Source organism: Aythya marila (genome assembly GCF_965140915.1).
Source record: "Aythya marila genome assembly, chromosome: 21".
In the NCBI taxonomy this organism is placed as follows: domain Eukaryota; kingdom Metazoa; phylum Chordata; class Aves; order Anseriformes; family Anatidae; genus Aythya; species Aythya marila.
The window spans coordinates 4,719,812-4,743,712 of record NC_139062.1 but is presented as its reverse complement, the minus strand read 5'-3'; the positions used below and the strand labels follow the sequence as shown (position 1 = coordinate 4,743,712).

At 58.0% G+C, this 23,901-nt stretch overlaps 1 protein-coding gene across 2 annotated transcripts in view; it reads left to right on the top strand.

Annotated features, from left to right (window-relative positions):
• Window positions 1–23,901, top strand: part of CASZ1 (castor zinc finger 1) — a 168,699-nt gene that overhangs the window by 39,491 nt on the left and 105,307 nt on the right. The gene's annotated exons all lie outside the window — the stretch shown is intronic.

Genomic DNA, 23,901 nt, shown 5'->3' with positions numbered 1-23,901 from the left:
TGCTTAACTCCTGCCCTCCTGGAGAAAATTGAAGAGGGCTTTAGGGGAGGGGGGGATGCTTTAGGGGTCCCAGCAGGTGTCTGTCATTGATCCTGCTGTCCTGAGCCCCGTTCCCCCACGATCGCAGCCCTCTCCCTGCCGTGGGCAGTGCCCGTGGCCCAGCCTCCCTCGGCTGCAGCAGGCGCAGGCTGTCGCTGTGACCTCTGAGGACAGCCAGCCCCGTCCTTACTGTTTCCCGTGTGTTTATCCTAGGGATTAAGAATGTTAAAAATGTGGCTTTTCATGTAAGCTTGTCAATCAGTTTATTTTTATTTTTTTGTTTTTGTTTGCCCCCAACTCATTAGGCTCTGAAATGACTTCCCATGCTCCTGCCCCACCCTAAGTACAAAGGCTCTTTTATTGCTCTTCCTGCTCCTTCTTTCAGCAGTAAATTAATTGCATCAGAAACTTGGATGACTTTGGAGTCGGAGGCCCCTCTCACACCACTTCTGGGTTTCTCGGAGGAGAGGTTCCCCTCGCCAGACGCGGTGCCTGCACTTTCCCAGCGGGGAGGACGTGGCGCAGGGCTTTGCCGTGCTCGCTGCGGCTGTGCAGCACAATTCACTGCCTCCCTTGCACCTGGACACGTGGGTCCCCTGCTCTGTGGGGTCAGCAGCACACATATACAGCTCCCAAATACCAGGGCAGCTCTCCAGGTGGTCAGGCTCACCCGTAGTGCTGTGGCCGTGCACCGTGCTGGCTGGGCCTGCAGGTGTAACGCGGTGACCGCGTGCTCTCCCTGCCGAGGGCTGGCTCACCTTTCAGTTTGCGTCGTGCGAGGGCTTTACATGGAAGGCGAGACCTCTGTCCTAGCCTGGCCACGTCTGAATGTCACCTGGCTTGTAGCGTTGGGCTTCGTTTTCTGCACCTACGTTCCTAGCTGTAAGCACAGCGGTGGTCCTGAGGTCAGGATTTGAGGTTTCAGCTGCGATTTTCCTGCCTCCTCCTCCAGTCCTTGGTCCCTCTGTTAGGGGCTGTGCTGGGGAGGGAGCAGAGGATTGCAGAGCAGCCTGGGTTCATCTCCACGACCTGTGCATTGCAAGTGCTCCTACAAGGAGAGCAACTGAGCTACAAAGGGGGGTGGGCTGGGTGCAGACCGGCAGCCTGGGGCTACTGCAGGCGCTTTTGCTGTCCCCTGGGATCACCACGCCGACCTTCCCTGCCCAGCAGGAGCTGCTGAGCACCACTGCCTTGGTAAGGGTGATAAAAGGGGATAAAACCGGGCTTCTCCCTTCATCCTTCTCCGTTCTGCTCCTTTCCATGCTTGCTGAAGGATCCCTTTCACAAAAACCACCGGTGCCAGCCAGACCTCGGGCTCTTTCTCTCCTGTGAATAACCAAACCAGGACTCGAGGTCTTGAGTCGTGTGTCTGATGGGGGAAGACTGGTGGTGGAGACTTGGGTGGGAAGCAGCAGCATGACTTCCCTGTCTGCTCAGGCACGTGCTTCGTGGGAAGCCCGTGGTGCTGCTGGGGGGACGGCTCGTGGCTGAGGGCTGTGCCCTGATCCCTGCCTTCAGTCCTGGCTGTGCCGGGGGGTGCCCGGGGCAGCCCCCCCAGGGTCGTGCTGCAGGGGCGTGGGGCTGCTCAGCACCCAGCTCCCAAAGCGTCGCGCTCAGCGCCCTTCCCTAGCAGTTTCCCAGCCCCACGAGCTGCCTGCTCCACCGCGGCTCCGCGGCGCGTCTTCCCTTGAAAGGAATTTTAATCAAACTTGACTGAGGAGTTCTGAAAAACACGAGGAAGTAATTAGAAATATGAATTTACAGCCTGCTGGAGTACCTCCCTCTCTTTCCCTCTCGCCGCGTAACGCCTGTGTTTGCCCACGTCTCCTACCGTTACCGGCCTCATTCCTCAAGCCCTCCTCCGCTCCACCACCTCGCTCCAAACCCCGCCGGTCAGATTTGTGACCCTCGCCCAGAGGAGACAAGGGGGAGCCAGCTCTGCGGGGAGGCTGCAGCCCTCGCCTTCCCCTGCGAGGCAGCGAGGAGCCAGCAGGACAGTCCCAGGAGGAAGTTGCAGGTTCCCTGAAGGAAATTGGCTGGAACAGCCTCCCTGATTGTCTGTGATTTCCCAGCTAGATAGGCCCCAGGGGAAGGGGTAGGCTGGAGCAGGGTGGAATCAGCCTGGAAACGAGGATGGGCTGGATGCTTCCTCCAGAAGGTGGTGTTTGCTGCTTCACGCTCTTCACGAGGGTCTTTTGGGGTTCTCACATGGGAAACCTTTATCCTGGGAAGGCGCCGAGCTCGGATGAGCCTGGGCTCCATACCCAGCTCCCAGGGCAGGTCACGTACCCGGTGTGGCTCATGGCTCACACCGCAGTGCTGGTGGCTCTGCCCCTGGTTCCCATTTGTGTGTCCTCCTCCTCTGGTCCCACGAGGGCACGCGGTGAGTCCTGGGGTCATCGTACAGCCAGGCGAGCTCTCAGCTCAGTGCTCAGCTCACCCCATGGCTGTGAGCCCTTCGCAGAGCGAGGAGAGCCACGCGGGTGAGACTCCAAACCCCGTCCGGGTGCAGGAATTAAGGGGCAAGGTGTGAGCGGTGTGTGGGGGCAGCAGGGGGGCTAAACCACTCTGGCACTGCTCCTCCTCATCTTCATAGTTCTTTCTTCTTAGAGCAGCAGCAGAAACAGCTGGGAGATGGTGGGAGCTGGGGACGTGGCTCTGCTCAAACAGTTGCCAGCCTGCGCGGGGATTAGGAAGGGCTCTGAATCCGCGGGCGGAATTTAGCAGAAATGGGCAAATCAGTGGCTTTGTCTGCGTGACCCTTCAGCGGATTAACGACCAAGCTTCTAACCTGTAGCTTTCTTTTCCTTTTTTTGAGGGTTAGGCCCTGGGGGTGATCTCTTTTCCTCGGCCCAGAAGGGGCCAGCCACCACGGTGCCCATGTCTCTGCCCGACGCGGGCTTGGGCTGAGAGCCCCCGGGGTGCCTGGCTCCGATCCTCATTTCCCTGGCAGGGATCTCTTCCTGACAGCAAAAAGAAACCGATCCCAAACGCCGTCCCCAAATCTGCTATCAAAGAGGCTGCTACTGCGGCCTTACCCCGGGCTGTTTGGTAAGAAGGAGAGAAGGGGGAGTATCATAAGTACTCCCTCGGGATCCCCTCTTACACTCTCATTTTCCTGTAACCACTTTGTTTTTTTGGCTAATTAAAGACTCTGAGCAGTTTTCAGCCTGTGGGGTTTCTTTTATTTGGTTCCTTAGCAATTAACTTTTTTTTTACTGAGCAAAGTTTTGACAGAGCTGGGTAGGAGCTGGGGCCCACGTCTTGGATTAAACTTCCAGGTCTGTTCTCCGCAGCCTTGTGAATCCAATCCCTTTCCTGTCCCTTCAGTGGCCCGGTGCTGCTTTCTCATCCTCCATGGATAGATCTCAGTCCCACCCGCTGCCTTTGTGCTTGCTTCTCTTCCTTCACGTCCCCAAGCCTTTTTGGAGACCAAGGAGCCTTTTTGGAGACCAAGGAGCCTTTTTGCCCCATCCCCTGTGGGCAGCGAGCCCCATTTGCCCTGAGGTGGCTTCCCTCTGTGCAGCAGTTTTCCCAGGACCATCCCATGGGGTAGGAGGAACCCAGCCTTCAGGAGGATCCTTGCCGTGCCCAGGGGTCTCAGGGTGCTCACAGGCTTTGTGCCTTTGTGCCCTTGGGAGCCCTGCGACCCCCCGAGCCCCCCTAGGACATGCAGCCGGTAACCAGCATCGGGTGCGTTTCTTATTCCGAGGGCTGGGGCTTTTTGTTGTTATTTCCCTGCGAGCTGTTCCCTTTGCTGCCCCGCAGCGTGGGCGGCTGCCCCTCTCCACAAGGCGCGTGGGCAGCGCAGCACCGCCCCGTCCTGGGGCTGCTTTGCACCCCCTCGCCCCCAGCCCTGCTCCCTGCAGGGAGTGTGCCCACACCAGCACGGTGCGGGGCGGCTGTGCACACCTGCAGCAGGGGTACACACACACAGGCACCACCGTGCCCGCTGCCCTCAGCCCCTGGTTTTGTCCGTCCAGCCGTCCGTCCTTCCGTCCATCAGGTCCTCCACGTGGTCCGCACGAGGCACGGCCGGCAGCGTGCAGGAATCTGTACAAAACTTTTTTAAAATGTTTTTTTTGCTGGTTGCTGCTTAAAAAAAAAAAAAAAAAACACCACCACAAAACGCAGCCCCCCCAGCCCGCCCTGCGTGCGCTACACCAAACTTTGCCATCTGCAGGAGGTGCCCAGCCCCGTCCCCAAGCGCTGGAGGTCTGAGACAGTTGGAGTGCAGGAGGGAGAACAACCGTGGTTTCCAAGGACTGATTAGATGGCATGCCAAGTGTATTAAATTTTGCAGACATTTTAACAGCAATATGCTAGATAGTTGGGTGTCCCCTGAGGCTGCTGGATTTTTTATATCCTTCACAGAAGGTCAAAGCCCTCTCCTGCCTGCCCCCTCCCTCTCTCTCTGCTGTCTCTCGCTCTCCCTTTCTCTCCCGTTCCGTGTCCCTTTCTCTCTCTGCCACCATCCCTCTTTCCCTTTCTCTCTCTCCTTTTTTTTCTGCACTTTCTCCTTCTCTTCTGCTCTGTGCATGTGAAATAAAAGATCAGGCATTTGCGAGTTCCCTGGTGAGTGGAAACTCATGCGCTCCCTGTGGTCTCCCGGCACAGAGATGTGTGTGCTGGGGCTTTCCCCTCTCTTTTCTGCACTTTGTTTTGGGGAAAATATGTTTTCCTCCCTTCACTCCCCAAACATCAGTGTTCTCTCCCCCCTCTCCTTTTTTATTTTTTTATTTTTTATTATTTTTATAGAAAAAAAAAAGGCAGGAAAAGAATCCATCTGGCATATGAATAATTGAAATGGCTCAACTCTGTTCCTGTTGCTGTTGTTTGCTCTCAGTTCCTCCTCCCCCGCCCCAGCCCCAGCATCCCCCCCGGGGCTGGGAGTCGAGGTGAGGCCGGATGGATCCCCGCGGGAGGAGCAGGGGGCAGCAGGAGCTGGTGGCTGCCCCGGCCCTGGGGAGGGCGGGTGGCCACGCTGCGAGCCGGGGGTGCTCGTGCCGATGCCCGTGTGGATGCCACCCCCCCTGCCCACCCCAGGACCCGTTCCCCACGCCACCCATGGCACTGCCGGCCCCACGGGGCTGCCTGGGGGCAGAACGGGCCCCTCCTGAGCATGTGGGGCTGTGCCCTCGGCATCTTCCTCTCTGCCTGCTCCCTCCTCTGCCTCGCACGTCTCCTGGCCGCTCTGGTCCCCACCGTGCCACAGCTCTGCAGGACGGGGCCTTCTTCACTGGGATCTTCTGCAGCTCCCTGCTGCTGCTGTGCAGGGCCAGTGCCATCAGCATGGGGCATCCCGTGTCCGTCCGTCTGTCCCAGCTGTAGGGCCGGGCTGTGTATGGGGTGCCAGCAGGGTGAGACACCTTGCACCTCGCTCCCCGTAGGGTGGGCGCTCTGAGTGATGCTATGGGGCAAAACTGTCAGCAGCCTAAAAGAGCACACTTCTTCCTTTCCTTTCCTTTCCTTTCCTTTCCTTTCCTTTCCTTTCCTTTCCTTTCCTTTCCTTTCCTTTCCTTTCCTTTCCTTTCCTTTCCTTTCCTTTCCTTTCCTTTCCTTTCCTTTCCTTTCCTTTCCTTTCCTTTCCTTTCCTTTCCTTTCCTTTCCTTTCCTTTCCTTTCCTTTCCTTTCCTTTCCTTTCCTTTCCTTCCTCCCTTCTTCCCTCCCTTCTTTCTTCCCATCCTTCCTTTCTCCCTCCCATCCTTCCATCCCCCACGGAGCACTCGGGTTCCCCGTGTGGCCCCCCGGTGCCAGCCCCGCCACCCGCCCTGCGCCCGGCACCCAGCGCAGCGCCCGCTGCCTCTTCCAAACCATTCCGAGTGAAAGCAGAGACCTTCAGCACATTCATTCTGGATGAAGACAGGTCTCCAGATGACAGCCTGATCCATCTCCCTCCCCACAAGGCAACTTCCATCCTGCTCCCTACCTCCCCCAGCACACACCCTCCTTCCCCTCTGTCCGTCCGTCCGTCTGGCATCTCCCCCAGCCCGACGCAGGGGCCGGACCTTCAGACACCCCCCTGGAGCTGGAGGTGGCAGGCTGCCTCCGACGGGTTGTGTGTTTTGCAGAACGTCTTTGCTGTGTGCATTTGCGATGATACTTGGCAGGCGTCGGTGCGCGTGGTGTGTTTTTGGGGGATGTTTGTGTATTGTTGGGGAGGAGTTTATATTTAGGCTCTGTTTTTTGTGGTTTGGGCAGGTAATGTGTGTGCGGGTGAGCTGTGTGTGTTTATCGAGCTGTGTGTGTGTGTTTTCGGGCTGTCTGGGTGTTTGTTGTGTGGGCACATGCCTGCAGAGCGTGTGGATGGAGACGTGGGGAAGTTTTCTCTTGTGTGGGGCCGCTGTAGGAGTTTGGGCTCGACTCCTGAGGGGTTTGTGTGCGCTCCGGGATACACACCCCACGTGTTACCTACCGCTCTCGTGGGCAGCGTTTGTGATGTTTACTAATTTGATTAATTCTGGTGTTTGGAGGGATGGGTTTTGGTGAGTCTGGAGCGTGCTTGGAAGGAGTTTTTGTGAGTGTGCGCTCACGGAGGGCAGGAAAGGAGGCGAGGAGGGAAACCTGCTGCAAAATGCAGAGTTGGGAGCGCCTCGTCGATACCGTCACTGGTGGGCTTTGGAGGGCAGGAGAAATCATGCGAGCAGGCAGATAGTTCCTCCTTCCTTTTTCTTTCCCTTTATTTTTATTTTTTTGAATCTTTTATAGATCTAGGAAAAAGCAGAAGTATTTCGGATGGAATTCAAATCAGGGTCATTTAAATATATGTAGATACACAGGTCTTTTTGTATAAAGACTCCTACACATGATAAAAAAGTTGCATGTAAAATCTTTGGTAACCCAGCACTTGGTACAAATAATGAGATATTTATATCTAATAAAACTGGTTTGATGGGGAAATCATTCTCTTCTCTGCGCATTTCCATTTGAAGACAAGTTTCGGTGCTGGGGTTTGTTTTTTTTCTGACAATAAAACCAAGGGTTTGGCACCAACAAAACATAACTCCCCGTAAATATCTAAATATCTGCTCTCTGCCATAAACACTCGGAGATCTGCCCCGTCACGTCCGAGGAGCCTGCGTACGCGCTCGGGGCTTTTCATGTTGCTCGCAGCGCGCTTTGCGGAGAGCCGAGACCCGCAGCGCGCCGCGGGCAGGCAGGGCGACTGCTGGCACCGGCACAAAGCCACCCGCCCCACGGCCCCGAGGGGCTCCTGCACACCCCGGGACCCCGTCACCGAGGGCATCCCGAGCCCCTGGTGTGCCTCAGGGGGGCACAGGGCTGGGGACGCACCGGTACCGGTGCCCCGTGGCCAGCCTGGTGCGAGGAGATCTGTCGGCGCAGCGCCTGGAGGTGGCAGGTCCCCGGTGGCTCCTTGCTGCCCAGGACAGATGAGGACGGCTGTCGTGGTGGGGCTGCCACCAGGTCATGCTGCTGAAGGGGACACCTTTGGGATCTGGCAGCCCCGTTGGCAGGGCAGTGCCCGGTCGGTTTGATTTTTTCCCCCGTTCTCAGCCAGGAAGAAGTGTGTCACGCAGCCAGTTGCTGGTCCTGGTTATCGACCGCCGTTAACACAGCTCTCACTTGGAAATGCTGCGCTGCGGGCGGCTGCAAGGGCATCCAGCAAGGAGCTGAAGGGTACGGGATGGGATTCACATCCCTGCCCCAGCCGTGGATATCCTGGGTTAGCTGAACCGCTGTCCTGGGGCTCCTTTGGTCTCCACGTGCCTGTCCCGGTGCCTTGTGCAGGAGGAATTGGCAGGGAGAAACCCCGGGGCTGGTGGCCCTCGTGTTTTACATCCTGTTGGGTTAAACAAAGGCAGGAGCTCAGATTCTGTGCCGTTCTGAGCCTCGAACTGACATTAAATGGCAGCCGAAAGCAAAACGTTGGCGCGTGCGGCAAGTTTTCACTTAGCAAGCATCCAAGTGAAGTGCTCCAAGAAAGCCAGGCTTGCTTTTTTCTGGGTGGATTCGTGCAAAGTTGGACCGCTGCTCCATGGAGGCTGCTCATCCCAACAAGTTTTGGTAAAAACACGGTTCTGTTTGAGTGGGAAGCTTTGTGTTCAGTCTATTCTACAGAGGGTGACTCACAGTTTGTATTCTGTTAGACTTTGACAGCGTTACCAACATAACGTAACGTTGCATCTGTTGATTTGGGGAGGTTTGTGTTCATTTAACTAAGCTGAGCATTTTTGCCAAGGCTGGAAAGCCAAAGGCAGAGACCGGAGATGCTGCAGGGAGGCTCGGAGGCCCCACGGTGCCGGAGCCCCAAACTTTCAGTGCAGCTCCCCCAGGCCCCGGCAGGATTTGTCCCCTCCATGTCCTCGTGGTGATGCCCACATCACTCCCCGGTGCTTTATCCCCACCACCACTCAGAAAAGTGCCACCAGCCTGTGACAAAATCCTTCTGGACGTGACGGGCTTCGCTCCACGCCGGGGTTATCCTGCTGGAGGTGTGGGGGAGATGGGGAGCGCGACCAGGGCCCTTCCATCAGCTTTAATAGCGCCTTAAAAAAAAATAAAAACAGCAGAAATTAATTCACAGTCCTCCCCGAAGAGGAACAAGATCTTAGTAATTGGCACCTGGAAATGTCACTCAGATTTCCCCTCCTTGTCTCCAGCACTTTGATGGCGTGTTTGCTGCTGGATGTGACTTTAACAAAAAAGTTAAAAAAAAAAAATTAAAAAATAAATAAAATAAATTTAAAAAAGCCCTTCCTTCATGCATATGGAGTTTTTTGGAAAAAAAAAAAAAAGGTATTTTAATGCTTTCTATTAAATTGGGACTAAAAGTGGTGTCTTAATTTGCATTCATTAGCATATTTGCATATAGATCACTGAAATGGTGGAAGAGGAGAAGAGCCTATAAATGAAAATTCTTTTAAAGGCGCAGGCAGCCTTTTAGGTACTTTCAGCCTCTCTCCCCTTCACCAACCTCTCCTTGACCTCCGGCTGGGGGGCGTTCGCCACGGGGCTGGAGGCTGCACGGGGTGGCCGGGGCTCCTGGGTATTGGGGCTCCTGGTGGCCAGGTTTGGGATTTGGGGCCTGCGGCCAGCTCCGGGGCAGCGAGGAGAGGCTGAGGGTGGAGAGGCTGCAGGAGGGGAGCTGCGGGTCCCCATGCCTGAGGTTTCCAAACCTCCTCGTTCATCTCCTTCTCTGCCAGGGGCCTCCTGCCTGAGGAGCTCAGAGCGTGTGGGTGGCGATGGGGGCGAGAGGAGGGCTGGGCCACGCGAGTCCAGTGGGGTTTTTAGGGGGTTGCCTGGCTGGATAGGTGGAAAAGATGCTCTCGCAGCTCAGCTCTGTCCTCCAGATCTGTCACCGGGCTTTAATTCCTCTGCTCTGCTCTCGCATGCTTTCTGTGTAGTGTCTCTTGCAAAAAAAAAAAAAAGATCTTTTTTACATCATAAAACAGGGGGAAAAGCATTTGTAATTCTCCCCAGGCTTTGCACTGATTTGTTTGTGGTCGGTTATAATAATAAGAGGCACAGTTATTCTTTTTTTTTTTGTTTTTAATAAATTGCCCTGTGATGCGAGGTGCCGTGCAGCTCCAGACCTTCACCCTCCGGTTCTTGCCTGGCGTGCCGCGCTGCCGGGCTCCGAGGAGCAGTTCGAGAGGCTCCTGGGTGCTCGTTGCAGCCCGCGGGCGGCTGCGGGTTCCCCCAGAGATGGGGCAGCTCCTTCCAGGCCAGGACTGGAGCACGGAGATGGATCAGTGAGGAGGAACACCCCTTCCTGGGGAGCTGAGATGGGGATGGAGAGGGGAGCAGCAGCACCCAGCGGGGTGTGACGTGCCCAAGGTCACGGAACAGGTCGGAAACGGAGCGTGGAAGAGCTCTGCCCTGACACGGAGCCGTGCTGCAGGCAGGCTGGAGTGTGTCTGAGGCGAGTTCCCCGGCATTCAGGAGAAATTCAGGCAAAGGCAGCAAGATAAAAACGGCGACTGAGGCTGCAGCTGGCGCTGAGCCGGGCTGATCCTGGGTAATCAGATTGCCGGCCGTGTCCGGGAGATGATTTGGCCGGGCACGAGCGTGCCAGCGCCGCGCTGGGCGCTGGGCTCCCCGCTCCCCAAATGTGCCCCGGTGATAAAGCGGGGAGAAAATGGGATGAGGGAGTTCAGCTGGGGTGGGAAACCGAGTGTCTGAGGAAGGGAAGGAGAGGGATCGGTGCCCCAGCGGGGCTCAGCTCCGTCCCTAACGTGGGATTTGGGTAAACACCGGGCAGCCCCAGCATCCCATGGACACGGCACGGGGAGAGAGGCTCCTGCCCACGCTCTGCTGTGGTTCCCCGGCCCACACGGAGCTGAATGGGCTGGAAACGGGGAGGGCTGGGGCCGGGGGAGCCGGCGCTGCACCGCTAATGAAAATCGGAAACCGATGGCACAGCGCAAGGTGCCCAGGCAGCAGGTTGTGGAAATGAGGAGGGGAAGGGGGAGGGGGCGGGGGGCTAATGGAAGCTTCTGCGAAGCGGATGTCGTATTGATTGCTGTGTGTCTATATTTATATATTATCAAGTATATAAACTTCAGCAGATGTATGGCGCATAGATAAATAAAATGCATGCTGAAAAATTAATGAAATGTACATGCAAATCCACCGCCATCGATCACACCGGCTGCCAGGACCAGAGGGCTTTTTACTTTTAGGCTTTTTCCTTCCTTTCTTTCATATGCTCTCCCTCCTTCCCCTCTGAAAAAAAAAGAAAAAGAAAAGAAAAAAAAAAAAACACTTGAGAAATTCCTCAGGCTGGGCCCAGCTGAAACGTGGCGGGGGCTCGTGAGAGCCGCGGGGTCTTGGAGGCGAGGGGAGGCAGCGGGGCTGGGGCAGGGCATTGCTTTGCCATGGGCAGCAAGGGTCTGGTGGGTGTAGGAGAAGTAAGAAATGTTTTTTTGAAGTGGGAGGGATCAGTCCTGTGCCCACCACCAGCCGCTCCTCTGGCGGTGGCGGGCAGGAGGCTCCATCCAGGGCTGTGCTGGGAGGAACCAGCAGCGTGAGGTTCGGGCCTCTGTGGGGTTTGTCACTGAGTGCTGCAGGAGCAACGCGTAGGGAGAGCTTCTGGGGTGGTTTTCCATCAAGGACAGCAGGTTTCTGAGGAGCTAAACGCGGGGATCTCCCTTCGCATCGGGACGAACCCAGTCCTGCAGGGCTTGGAGGAGCGCGGTGCCGGGCAGGCGGCTGGCCCGGCTTCTGCCACGTTAAATCCTGCAGGTATGTCCTGTCTGCTCCTCACAGCCCTCGCTGGGGTTTTCCTTACCCAGCGAGGCAGCTGGAGGCAGGAAGCAGAGGGCTCTGTGTGCAGGGTTTGGCTCCCTGTGCTCTCCCTGCCCTTCCAGGGACACTTGCACGTCTCCGATCCCCGCGGAGGAGCGGCTGGAGCTGGGCACTTCCCGACAGCCTTTCTGCCTGGTTTGTCCTTAGGTGCCGTCCACCTGAACGGCAGCTGGACATTGCTGCTCTCCCTTTCCCTGCTGCTGTGTCCTCGTGCCCTTTATGCTTTCCTTTTTTACCCCCTGATTTCAGCCCCTGGGGTGAGCCGCCGCTGTCTGTGCTGCCTGCAGGTGGGAGCACCAGAGCCCACCTCCCTCCCACCGTGGGTGCTGCCAGGGAGGAATTTCCTCCCCTCGGCAGCCCTCGCTTCATGCTGGTGCCACAAACCAGGCGAGGAAGTGGAGATTCCTCCTCCCAGAGCCCTCCTCACCCCGCAGAGGAGCAGGGACACGAGCCCGGCACCTCCACGACGGCACAGGACGGGACCCCCGGCCCCATCCCTGCTCCCTCCCGGAGCCAGGCAGGCCGGAGCTGGCAATTAAAAAGCGAAGGCAGCCCCACGAAGAGGAGCAGCGAGGCAGGGCGGATTTTTCTTTGACACTTTTCCATTCCCCCCCTGCTCCGTCTTCTCCCGGTGTTTCCAGGAGACTCTCTCGTCGGCTCAGAAAGCTGCGTAGGCCCATGGCGGCTCAACCTTTCCCTCTCCCCGAGCCCCGGTCTAATCAACCCCTATAATTTATGCAGAAAATATGATTTATATTTAATTTCACCACACTTGCATTGTTAATTTGAGATGTAATTAACCCGTCGCTATGACAACTAATTTCGTGATGCCGTAAATTACCGCCGTCTTTTCATCAAAATTCAGTTACTTTGGCTCCTGTGTGCAATGTACTGATGCAATTAGGTTGCTAAGGGCAACCCAAAAGTGTTCAATTTCTTTTGTGTATCTGCAGTGGGGTAGAAGCTCTGGTGTGCTATCCCAAAGTCCTGTTTTCTTTGCTAAAGAGCAGGGCAGACGAGTCCGTGGAGGAATGCGCGCGGGGGAGACGGAGCGGAAGAGTGTCCTGCGCCGGGGCTTCCCCGCGCCAGCCTCCCCGCCGGGCACTGCTCCTCTCGTCTGAGCCCAGCCGAGCTCCTGCTCCTCTGCCCTGCTCCCTCCCGAGCTTTCCTCCTCCACGGCTTGGGGAGCGAGCGGGCAGCGAGCTTTCGGCGCCGCTTTGATGCCAAGCCCCGGCGGCGAGGCTGGGTCCTTCCCAAAGAGTTTGTGTCCCTCCGAATCCGTGTGCGCGCGCGGAGGGAACTTGTTTATATAGATCTTCCCCCCCCTTCTTTATTTAAAACAAAAACCCTCTGTGTTGCTTTTGTCACGTTAATTCCCATTTTGCCAACACCAGGGGCCCAGGCAGACGAGTTACCAAGGAACACAAAATTTTAATTAGTGTATTTTAATCATTCAGGCTTTCCGAGCTAATCCACATACCCTAGAGAATTCCCGAGATGCAGCACTGCTCTGCTTTACCATTTATTGTTGAGTCTATTATAATTACTGTTAGCAGGTGGGGACTGGGAGATGTTTATTATGAGTTTTTCATCTTTAGTATAATTACCGAAAAAAAACAAAATAAAAAGATGTCGGTGCATTTTGTTTTCCTAGAGGTTTTTTTTTTTGGGGGGGGGCGTTTTTATTTTGTTTGTTTTTCTTTTTTTCTTTTTTTCTTTTTGGGTATTTTTCCTGCTCTTTGCAGGCAGGTGCTCACCAATTAGTGCCTCTTTCTCTCTGTTTGTTTTGTTGAGCACTGCCTCACCTTTACTTTTTGGGGAAGGAAGCTGGAAGCCCGCGGCTCCCAGACGGAGCGAGTTCACTTCATTTTGGGCAGGAGATTAACCGAGACAGAACAAGACACACTCAGGATCCCAGCCACCGTGGGTGGCGGGGTGTGCTAAGGGGGGACGTCTCCGTTTGGGGCGAGTTTGTTGGTTTTTTTTGCCTTGCTGCTCTTTCTGAAGCGGTCGAGGTTGACCGGCGGGAGCGGTGCCGAGGCCTCGCTGCGGGGCTGTGACTCGAGGCAGCACCTGTAGTTTCACCATCCTGAGTCCTCTGGGTTTGATCTCGCTGTGGGTTCACCCTCACCAGAGGAATGAGCTGGTTCTGGAGCACTGAGGCACTCGCTGTGCCCTGTCCCTGTGCTACGGGCTCCTGGCGGTGAGCACCGGGCTCTGGTAGCTTAGCTGGCCCCAGGCGTGAGCATTTCAGCCTCCTGTCTGCATATCCCAGTCTGCAGTTTGGTGGGAGTCCCAGAGCCAAGTTCCCCGTGTTTTGGGGCTTCTCTGGGAGGGTGCTGTGCTGGCCAGGACAGCTCTGCCCCGAGCCGTGCCGCATGTCCCCACCTCTCCCCGTCCCACAGAAGTCAGCCCCTGCTCCACCCGGCACGCCAAGGGCTGAGGTCAAACATTTTCTTCTCCTCGATGATGATTTTCAAGTTTTCCTGGAAAATTCCACATCTCCGCATGAGGCCAGGGCCCTGGCTGGGGTGAGAGCAAGCAGGATTAATTAATAAAGCTCAGTAGCGCACGCAGGAACTCCGTAATGTAATTGTAGCTGCTGGAAGAAACGGCCCTGGAGTCGGAGGAGTCTGTGAGCGCGGCACGGGGCTGGGAAGGGAGCCCCTTCACCCCGCACGTCCCTCGTGCCCTGGCTGCCTCTTCCCTTTGCCTTCCAGTTGGGAAGGGGCTGCTGGGCCCCCGGGTGTCCCCGAGGCCTTTGCTACTGACCCCTGCTCCCTGCCCTGTGCTGCCTGCCTGGCTTTGGGGCTCTGGGTGCGTTCACCTTTGTCACGGCCCCGTGGCCCCAAGGGGTGCGGGGTGTCCCCTTCTGCCCCCTTGCAGCTCTCCGAGCTCTCTCCCTGCTGCTCCAAGCCGCTCCATCTCCACCAAACCCCCTTTGTGTCCCCTCAGCCCCATCCTGCATCGTCCCCAGTGCCGGGCTGCTGGCACAGGCTGGTGCCCGGTGCCCGATGCCTGGAGCGAGCGCGGCCGAAACGTCCCCGGGGCAGCTGGGGACGGATCCGTCCCCCCGGGGTGACAGCGCCGAGCCCGGGCGGCGGGGGAGCCCTTTTCTTCTGCTGCCTCCAAACTTTCCCAGCCCCGGCCGCGGCTCTACAAAGAGGCCCTGGCCCCGTGCGCGGGGCCTTCCGCACGGAGGGGTCTCGCCAGCTCCTCTTTATTGAGTCTTCAAGCGCTGGCAGGACACTCCATTAAAAAGCCATTCGCCTTTGTGTCCCCGGGCCCCCAGCCGGCTCCCGCTCATGTGACACTGGCCACAGTTGTAAAACAACAACACAAATAGTTGGCAACTACCGCGGGTTTTTTCAGGCCGGGGTCGGCATGGCAACTGGCCCCAGTCAATCACCGGCCAGGCGGCCGCCGAGGGGTGCGCACCGAGCCCCGAGCCCGACGCCTCTCCTGCACCTCTGCTCCTGCTCGAGGCCACAGCTCGGGCCTTTGCTGCGTGGAGATGGTGCTGCAGGGGGGAAAACCCCAGCTCTTGACCCCAAGCAAGGCTTCCCGCAGCTCAGACCCCCGCCGCGGGGTCCCCGTTGCCGCTGGCAGGGCGCCACGGGGAGAATCCCTCAGCACCCGGCGCGGTGCCAAAGGGGGCGTCCGCCCCCCAAGCTTGGCACGGCGCCGGGGTGGGTGTGGGGGGGGGCATCTGAGTGTCCCCCCCCTGCCTCCTTCCCCTTACACCTGGCAGCGAGCCGAGGGGCATCTGAGTCCCTCTGCCCGTGGCGCCGTGCCCAGTGGATCAGAACGCGGCGCCTCGTCCCCGCGCGTGGCCCCGTGCCAGCTCCCAGCAGCGGTGTCGGCCCCCTCGCCTCTGGCACGAGGACGCAGGGCCGGCAGGAGGCTCGGCGCTCCCCAGGACTCTTTGCAGGCGGTGTGAGCCCTGAGTTCTTGCCCGGAGGAGGGAGGTGGCATGGCCAGGAAGGTGCTGGGCTGGCCAATTTCGGGAGCCCTACAGCCCGCTCCTCCCACCCCCAGTCCCTGGTGGGTCTGTGGGACCGGCTGGGTCCCCGCTCCTCTGCTGGGCTTCAGAGCACCTCAGCGCTGCTGCCTTTCCCAGCTCTGCTTTAGGACTTGTTTGCCTCTTCCCTTACATCCCAAAGCTTCCCTGAGGCCTGCCAGGCACCGGCGTGGACGTGGCTGACCCCAGAGCCGTGCCTGCAGCAGCTCGCTCGCCTGCGCCCTCACCGCCTCTGCAGGTAGCTCCCAAGGCTTCCTCGGCCCCGTGCTGCTGCCGTCACCTCCACGTCTCCACGTGAGGCTCCCCGGCTGCCTCGAGTAACTCCTGAAGGGGAGGAATGTTCAAAACCCGCCCGTGTAGTGAGCTGGCACCACATCCAGCCACCGTCTGCTCTGTGCCAGAGCTGAGCAAAGCGTCGGCGCGGGCGGCAGCTCCATCCCATGTGCCAGCGCTGCTTGCACTGCACGGGAGCTGCTGGCCCAGGCACGGGAGGAGTGATGCCGTCTCCTTTGCCTCTTTGCATCTTCACCCCTTTCTGTCTTGGTTCTCTCATTCATTTGTTCTTAATTATTCGTTAATTTCCTCCCCTCCTTCCTCAATTTGTTCTCTCGGTTGTTTGTTCTCTCATTTGTTTTTTTTCTTCCTTTTCCTTCTGTTGTTTGCTGCTCGATTTCCTTCCTTCATTCCTCTCCCACTTAGCTGTTCTTTCACTCATTCCTTCTTTTTTTTTCCCCGTGTTCCCTCTCCCCTCCCCTGGGCATTCTCAGTCTCGGTGGCTTTTTCCTCGTGCCGTTCCCCATCCCAGGTGCGTGCCTTCCCTTCGCAGCCTCTTGGCTCAGCGCTCCCAGACCCGGTGCTCGGTGCCATCCCTTGAGCTTCCAGCCTGCAGGGTGACCACGGTGAGTGACACCCGACGGGGACAGCAGGGACGGAAAATCCCTTGCACCCTGCCCACGGAGGCTCATGGACAGGCCACCAGCACCCTCCTGCACCCACGCCTGCCCCCCTGGCACCCCTTCCCCTGCCCCACCGCCTCTCCCCGCACGCTGCCAGCTCGTGCAGCAGCTCCAGCGCCTCGGCAGGCGTTGGGGCCGTGCCCGTGCACATCTTTGCTCGCGTGTCTCGCCGTGCCATGTGCTTTCCCATGCAGTAAATTACCGCCCGCCTTCGGCCCACCTCCCGCCCCCCTCCCCGGTACCCAGGCCCACTGAAGTGCTGTCACATAGTAGCTGGGTGAACTCGGATCCAAAGGTTAATATCAAAATCTGGAGCGGATTACCTAAAAATTACTTACAACACCATTAAAATTCTGAACTCTTTTTGTTGTGGCTGTAAATTAATTTAAAATGTCAGTTTTTTTGAGAAATCCAATAAGAAATTGAGCCAACGGAGCAATCTGTAAACTGTCTGGCACAGAGGAAAGTGTGTCTTTTCAATCGACAAGAAAAAATATGGGGCTTAACTGGAACCATATGGCAGCGCACTTGAGAGAAATCTGCTGGAGAGGAGGGAGGGAGGGAGAGAGGGGGAGCCCGGGCGGGCAGAGCCGCGGCTGCCGGGAGGGGAGCGGGCGCCCGGAGGGGCCCTGGGCAGGTGCACGGAGGTGGCCGGGTGGCACCGGGGTGGCCCAGGGCCAGGGGACATCCCGGGAGGCCTCCTTGAGCCCCTCGCCATGTGGCATCCCGCACGGAGCCTGCAGGAGGGGTCCCCGGGTCCCGGCACCGTGTGCGGTGTTGGGGACGGTGCCGGGCTCAGCAGGGAGGGCGCAGGAAGGTGGCGGGGTGGCAGCGGGTTTGCTTCCCCTTGGTGGCCCTCGTCCTGCCACCCAGCCCCTCCTGGCGACCCCTCCTGGTGGCGGGGCCCTTGGGTGGCTTCCCAGCCCCGACCCCAAGGGAAGGTGGGTGCCGGGGGGCTGGCGGGGCCGGGCTGTGAGGCTGTGTCCCCTGCCCCAGCCCCCTCTGTGCTGGCTCGCAGCCCCGCAGCATTCCTGGTGCTGGTGAGAAACCCGGCTTCCCCTCCGTGCCTCCTGCCTGCCGACATGTGTTACCCATTAGGCCTTAATTTCAGAAGATTTACAACACATTAAGTAATTTGTAGGTTATTTCAACTTTAATCTGCTGAAGTCGAGAAAATCAAAATTAAATTCAAAACACACGGATCTTCAAAGTAGCGGGATTGGGGACGGGAGGGGGTTGTTTACCAGCCCTCGCTCCTCTCCTCTCCCATGCCACTGCCGCGGCGTCTCCCGGCCCCTGCTGGGACATGGCCCTTGTGCCACCTTGCTGGCAGCAGGCCCCAGGTGGGGCTCAGCCACCTCCTGGTTCTGGCAGAGGAGCACCAGCGGTGCCGGGAGGATCCTTTTGGAGCTCCTCGGGCTCAGAGGGGGCCGTGGGGTTGCCTGTGCCGGCCACCTGCATGGCACGGGCTGGGAAGCGCCGTGGTGCGCGGTGGCAGAGCCTCTCTCGTCTCCTGCACCCACAGGGCAAGGGCACGCGTGGCTCTGTCCCTCCCCACGGTCTCCTTCCACCTACAGCAGGATCAGGGGAGCGCTGTGCACGCTGTGGGTATACATTTGATGGTCTTGGGGGGTTCATCCAGCTCCGTGTGCCCAGTGCCCCCCTGCAGCTCTCCAAACTGCTCCGCCGTTGGGTTCTGCACTGCTCTTCCTTAAGCTCTTGGGGAGGGAGAGGGAAGGAGCTCGATCACGGAGCTGGGAACCTTTTCTGACAAGCGGAGGCTGTTAGGGCGTTATCTTGGGGCTCAGGAGATCTGAGACCTGTCCCAGCTCCCCGTGCCAAGTTTGCTGTTGATCAAGCAAGGCGCTCGCCCCTTTGTGCCTCGGTTTCCCATCGGCGTGGCGGAGGCGTGGGTGTGAGGAGCAGGGGATGGATGAGTGGGGGTCCTGGCGGCCGGGCCGGCTGTGTCCTGGGGTGGGCTCCCCAGGTGCTCTCCGTGCCTCAGTTCCCCATGTGCGCGGGGTAAATAACAGCTTTTTCCTTCTCCCCGGAGTTTGATGAATGGAAAGTGTGTGTGTCACGGCTCTGCTATTCAGCGCCGATCTCTCCACCCACATCCCAGACGGTTTCCGGGTTCCCAGCCCACCAAATCCCTCAGGCATCTCTTCAGGGGCCCTTTCCTCTTCCAGTTGAGAGCCGCCTTATCCCAGAGCTGGGTGGCGGGGTGCAGCAGACATCCCATTTGGGAGCGATCCAGGGCTGCTGAAAGGACGGGCGTGCTGACGAGTTGCTTTTTGTGCGTCCCTGCCTTGCAAGGGTGCTCAGCCCGGAGCTGACTCTCCTGCCTCCACTGTCTGCGAGCCAGATCCTCTGGAAGTCGGCTTTATCAGGAAATGTGTCACCGAGTTACACGGAGGGCCACGAGCCCTTCTGAGGGCGATGTCCCCGCTTCTGCTCCGGCGAGGAATCTGGAGGTGCAGGAAGTCCTCGAGCACGTTGCGCCTCATCTGCATCTGTAGGTTTTCCTGCTTCAGGCCTGAATACCTGGCTCTGTCCATCTCCCGTTCTTGCCTGCGCTGGGAAATTTTTATCAGTCCCATCGTAGATTTGTATTTTCTCTGAGATTGCTTCGCACGCCTTACGCAGCTGCTCTGACCTGTTTGAGGGGTAGATATGGATGCAGATGTGGAGAACAACTCCCGGATTTTACACAGACCACTGGGCAGCCACCAGAGTAGTAACTTGCAGTCCCTTTTGGCCTGGGTTGGTTTTAAACCAGATGTCAAAGCATGTGTGGTTTAAAGCAGAAATTGTTTTCCTAGTCTCTGCAGAGTTCATCTCCTGGGTCTTCTCTTCGCGAGGAAGAAAGGAAAGGATTTGTGTAAAGCAGTTGTTTGCTAACCTTTATGAAAAGTCTTGTGTAGAAAAGGTAAAAATTAATTTCGATATGTATTAGCTGGTCAAGCTAAACCCGAGAGAGTTCCTCAGATTCGCACTAATAAGCTAAAACATGTTAAAGCTCCAACCTGCCTTATCAGCGTGAAGTATATCTCTGTTGGAGTGGATGGCAGAACTCCAGTGACTTCATTAAACCCCCAATTTCTCTTCAGGGTTTTGGTGGTGTCAGGCATCTGCCTTCTTTTGCTGCAGACCCATCCCAAGACCCTGAAGGCTCAGTGGGACACGTGGTGTGCACAGATCTGTGCCTGTGTCCTGCTGGGGAGTGGGTGGTGTTGGAAGAACCCCGAGTTACTGGAGATGAGCAGGACATTTTAGGATCTCCTGGTGGAGGGAGGTGCCGTGGGAGATGAGCTCTCCTCTGGCAGTCCCGATGCCGTTTGGTTCCCACCTAGCACACTTGATCCCTTTGAGAGGATCAGTGAAAGTTCAGGCTTCGTGCAAGGCGAGTGAGCGTCAGTGCTTTCTTGGAGCGAAAGGGGAAATCGAGGCACAGGAAAAGTTAAATGAATAATTTACAGGTGTTGGGGAGCCTGTGGCAGAGCAGGGAGTGGTGCTGGAGCAGCCGCCTCTCAGCCCTGTGCTCTGACTTCCAGATCAAACGTTCCCAGACTGCCTTCAGTGGATGGGAGGCAGCCGAACAGAGAGTTGGCCTGATTGATGCCCTTTCTGCTCATAATCACAGAATCTCCCTGTGGCAATTCCAGCAATTGCTTACGTGGGAGGTAATGGCAGGAAAATACTCACAGTAGGATTTGTATGTGCTTTGTGTTTGCCTAAACCTGATCTCCCTGAAGTCCCAGAAGCGGGGCTCGCCTCCTCGGTGCCACCAGCACTGACCCCAGCGCCGGGCACTCGGGCGAACTGGTGTCGCCTTCTTGCTTCGAGTGCAGGTGGTAGCTGGGGAGAGGAGGAGGAACCGGCCACGTGCGAGTAGTCAGCTCTCCATCAGGTGGTTTCCTAGGACGAGTGTCAAGATAATCCACTGGGAACCTCTGCTTCTAGACCCTGCGGCCCCTTGGGATGCGCCCCGGCTGCTCAGCCCACACTACCCCAGCCAGCTGCCACCTAGACGTGGCCTTGCTGATTTGCTGTGCCCTTTCCCATCTTCTCCCTCTTGCTCGTTTCTGTGCTTTGTGCTCACCGGTGGGCAAAGAGGTGGTGCCCGCTGTGCGCAGCGCGTGCGCTTGGTGTGCTCAGGGTACAGCCGAGGCAAAGGCAGGTCGTTGGGTTAAGGGCACCTGGGAAAGGTTGGGCGTGCTCTGCCCCGGTCCGATGGCGTTTGGTTCGGTGTCTTTGGATCAAAACCACTTCCCGGTTGAAGTGCTGACTTAGAACGAGATCTTGGAGCTGCAGACGTGGCCCAGAAATGCTGAGCTGGGCAGCAGCAAGGTCCCAGCGAGGCGCATCTCCCGCGGGCACCTCTCCAGGAAGGCACAAGGCAGCACGGAGACACGGAGAGAAGGGTGACACCAGCAAATCCCCGGGTGGCTGGGGGACACGGGAGCACCTGGCCCAGGAGGGGGGCACAAAAAGCTGCCCAAAAGTGCCTGGTGTGCCGGGGGGGCTGCCCGTACAGCGGGAAGGGCCCCGGCGCAGCGGTGCGTGCCAGGCAGGTATCTGGCTGCCCTGCTTCTCCTTGGTGCCTGCGAGTCTCCGAGTCCTGGTTCACAGCTCCCTGCAAGCCAGGGATGGAGGAGATCCTATGAAAATGATGATATGTGACAATCAGTCACAGCAATTAGTGTTTTGGTTAACAGGCCTTTTTTGTTTTCTCTCACCCAGACAGAATGTCACAAATAAATCCTCGCCTGCATTTGCATATTAATTGGATCGGAGACGTCAAGCATCTTTCATTAAAGAAAATGATCTGCATATTTGGAGACATAAAATAGTTATTTTGATGGGTTTTTTTCATAAGATCAGGGGGTGGGGGAGGAAGGTGATGGGAGCAGTGGAAATTGAGGTAGAGTGAAGGCAGAGAAAGCAGCTTCTGCGGTTAACCCCGTGTGGCCCAGAGCTAGCTGGCGCCCAAAGCGACAGCAGCGATATAAATAAATAAATGTCGGGGCTCCCAGCAGCTCGCAGAGCGTCGTCCCCTCCGCAGTGGGGCCGTGGGGATGGTGGGTAGCCACAAACACGCTTCCATAACGCCTTTCCTCGCCAACTCTCCCCAGCCTCGCAGCTGGGTGGTTGCAGGGCTCTCCTCAGCTCTTTCCTTTCACAAGCGCACCTCGGCCTCGTGGCACCTCGGCACCATGGGGTCCCTGTGCTGCAGGTGCTGTCGGTGCCCTAAGGATGTGGCAGCCCCGGGGTGCCACAGCTCGCCTTGGGGATAGGCACCCTGCCCCTGGGGACCACCAAGGGACATCTTCACGGCCTCGGGCTGGTGTCACCCCGCTGCCGGCTGGCACAGCGGTCACCGGGGTGTCCACCAGCTCCCTGCGTTCCTCCAGGGGCTGCTCTTCCCTGCCACGGGCTGGATTTGAGGCAGGGAAAGAACTCCCCCAGCCAGCGCAGGTCGGCGGCGCTGCACCAGGTAGGTAGGAGGCTTCACTCTTGAACTCGTGCATTTCTACCCCAGACGTGGAGTAGTTTTTTCCTTTGTTTTGGCAGCAGCGCAGCCCAACAGCCCAGGGCGGGATGTAAGGAACCTGACCCTCTGCTTTTGAAACCGTCTGGGGAATTTCTGTAGGCAGCATGCAGTGGCTTGAGATGGATTTTGGCCAGGACACTGAGGTTAGCGCTGCGATGGGATCCAAGGGTAGGTGCGCGTGAAACTGCTGGTGTTCGGGCAGGTGAGCAAGTCACCGCTTGTCCGCCGCGCTGCGGTACGGGACCGCGAGCACGCTCCCTGCCTGCTGCGAATTCCAGGTAAAACGGATTGCCCTGAAACCACCGGCAGCGTGGTCTGGGCGGCGGGGGAGCAGCCTCGTGTCTGCATCCCCTGAGCCCCCTCCTGCCCTCGCAGCACCGAGACCTCCCCAGGCTCATTTCCCTGCTACATCCCCCGAGGAGGAGCAGCTCCACGCCACCGGCTTGGGGCAGGGAGGAGGTGACAAGGGCCAGCCAGGTCTGCAGACGTGGCACGTTGTTTGCAGAACGCCTTGCTTGGTGCTTCCTTGAACACTAACCCGTGGCAGAAATCCCCCTGAGGACGTCTGCTGGGGTCAGCGCTGAGCACTTCCACTGCTGTGCTTCGGAAAAGAGGAGATTTGGTTCAGAAAGCCCACCTGCCTGCTGGGCAGAGCGCCGGGCTTGCTGTAGGGTATCAGGGCTCGAGCAGAGCTCTCCGAGGCCTCGTTGGCTCGGGGCAGTTTCCCCACATGGCAGACACAGCTCCCGCGTGAAGCCGAGAGGGCGAGGGCGAAGCAGAGGCTCTGGTTAGACGAGTCCTCCGGAGCCGTCTGCAGCCGGAGCCCGCAGTGCGGGGGTGCCGGGGGAGGCTTAAGGAAATCAGTTGGGAATAGATGCGAGATCGTTTCCCTTATCAGCCCGCCGGGGGCAGGTCTCTGTGGGCGTCTGCTGCAGCTGCCAGGAGCTGGGGAAGTTGGGACATCCCGGGGCGCTCGGGGCTGGCGTGGGGACCCGGGTCCTCTCCTCGGCTCTGCCGCGACCCACCCCACCTCAGAGGCGACTTGGACAGGGCATCGTGAGATGAAATCCTCTCTCCGAGCCTCGGTTTCCCTTTGTTTGGCCCAGTCTCTGCAGGGCAGGGGCTGCTTTGTGCCCGCTGGGTGCAGGGGGGCTCAGAGCCCGCAGCCCTCTTCGGCACGGGATAAAACCTCGTGCCCCGGCTGGCAGGGCTGTGCCTCACGCCCCTGCCCTGCCCCGGGTCGCAGGAAAGCCTGCAATTAGGCAGGGTTCCTCTCCTCACCCCACACATCGAGGCCCGTTGCTGGTGTTTTGTTGTTTTTTTTTTTTTTCAGAATGCTGATCCTAGGAAGCCATCAGCATCCAGGGAACTTTATCACACACACTCGAAATAACCCAGAAAGCTGCCAGCCCCATATTAGGGAATGAATCCCCGTCGGAAAGTAAAGCGAATGCAGAATTTATTGACAGGCTCCTGTGACTGCAGGCGGTTTGCCACCCAGCCCCCACCCTTACCTCCACCCCTCCCCGTGACCAACAACCCCCAGACCCGCTTCTGTCCTGCAGCCTTTATATTTAGCACGTCCACATCCCTCGGCTCAGCCCCTTGCATTCCCCAGGGGGGGGAAAACCCAAACTGCGGGCAGGGGGTGCGCACGGTGTCCTCCCCCCCTGCCCCACTCTGCGGTGCCCTCCAGCTCGGTACAAACGAGTTAATGGGAAAATGGTCAATGGGATGGGAACCCCACAGCTGCCAGCCTAAAAATCCCCCTCCCGAGCTCCGACCGCGGCAGGATTTGGCACAGCGAGGTGGGTCGGTGAGCTGCTTGGAGCAGGAGGGGAGCAGCGCTGAGCCCCTTGGCCCCACCAAGGATGGGGCTACTTGAGTTGTTCACGTTAATCCCCAGTGGCTGAGTTTCCCCGTTTGTAGCTCTGTGCCCTCACTGCAGCCTCCAAACACCTTTTGGAGATCCCTGGAGAGGTTCCTGGCGTTTCTGGAGTGTCTGCTGGAGTGTGAAACTCAGCTCGAAGCTTGGGGTGCTCAGCCGTGACTCCTAACCAAAG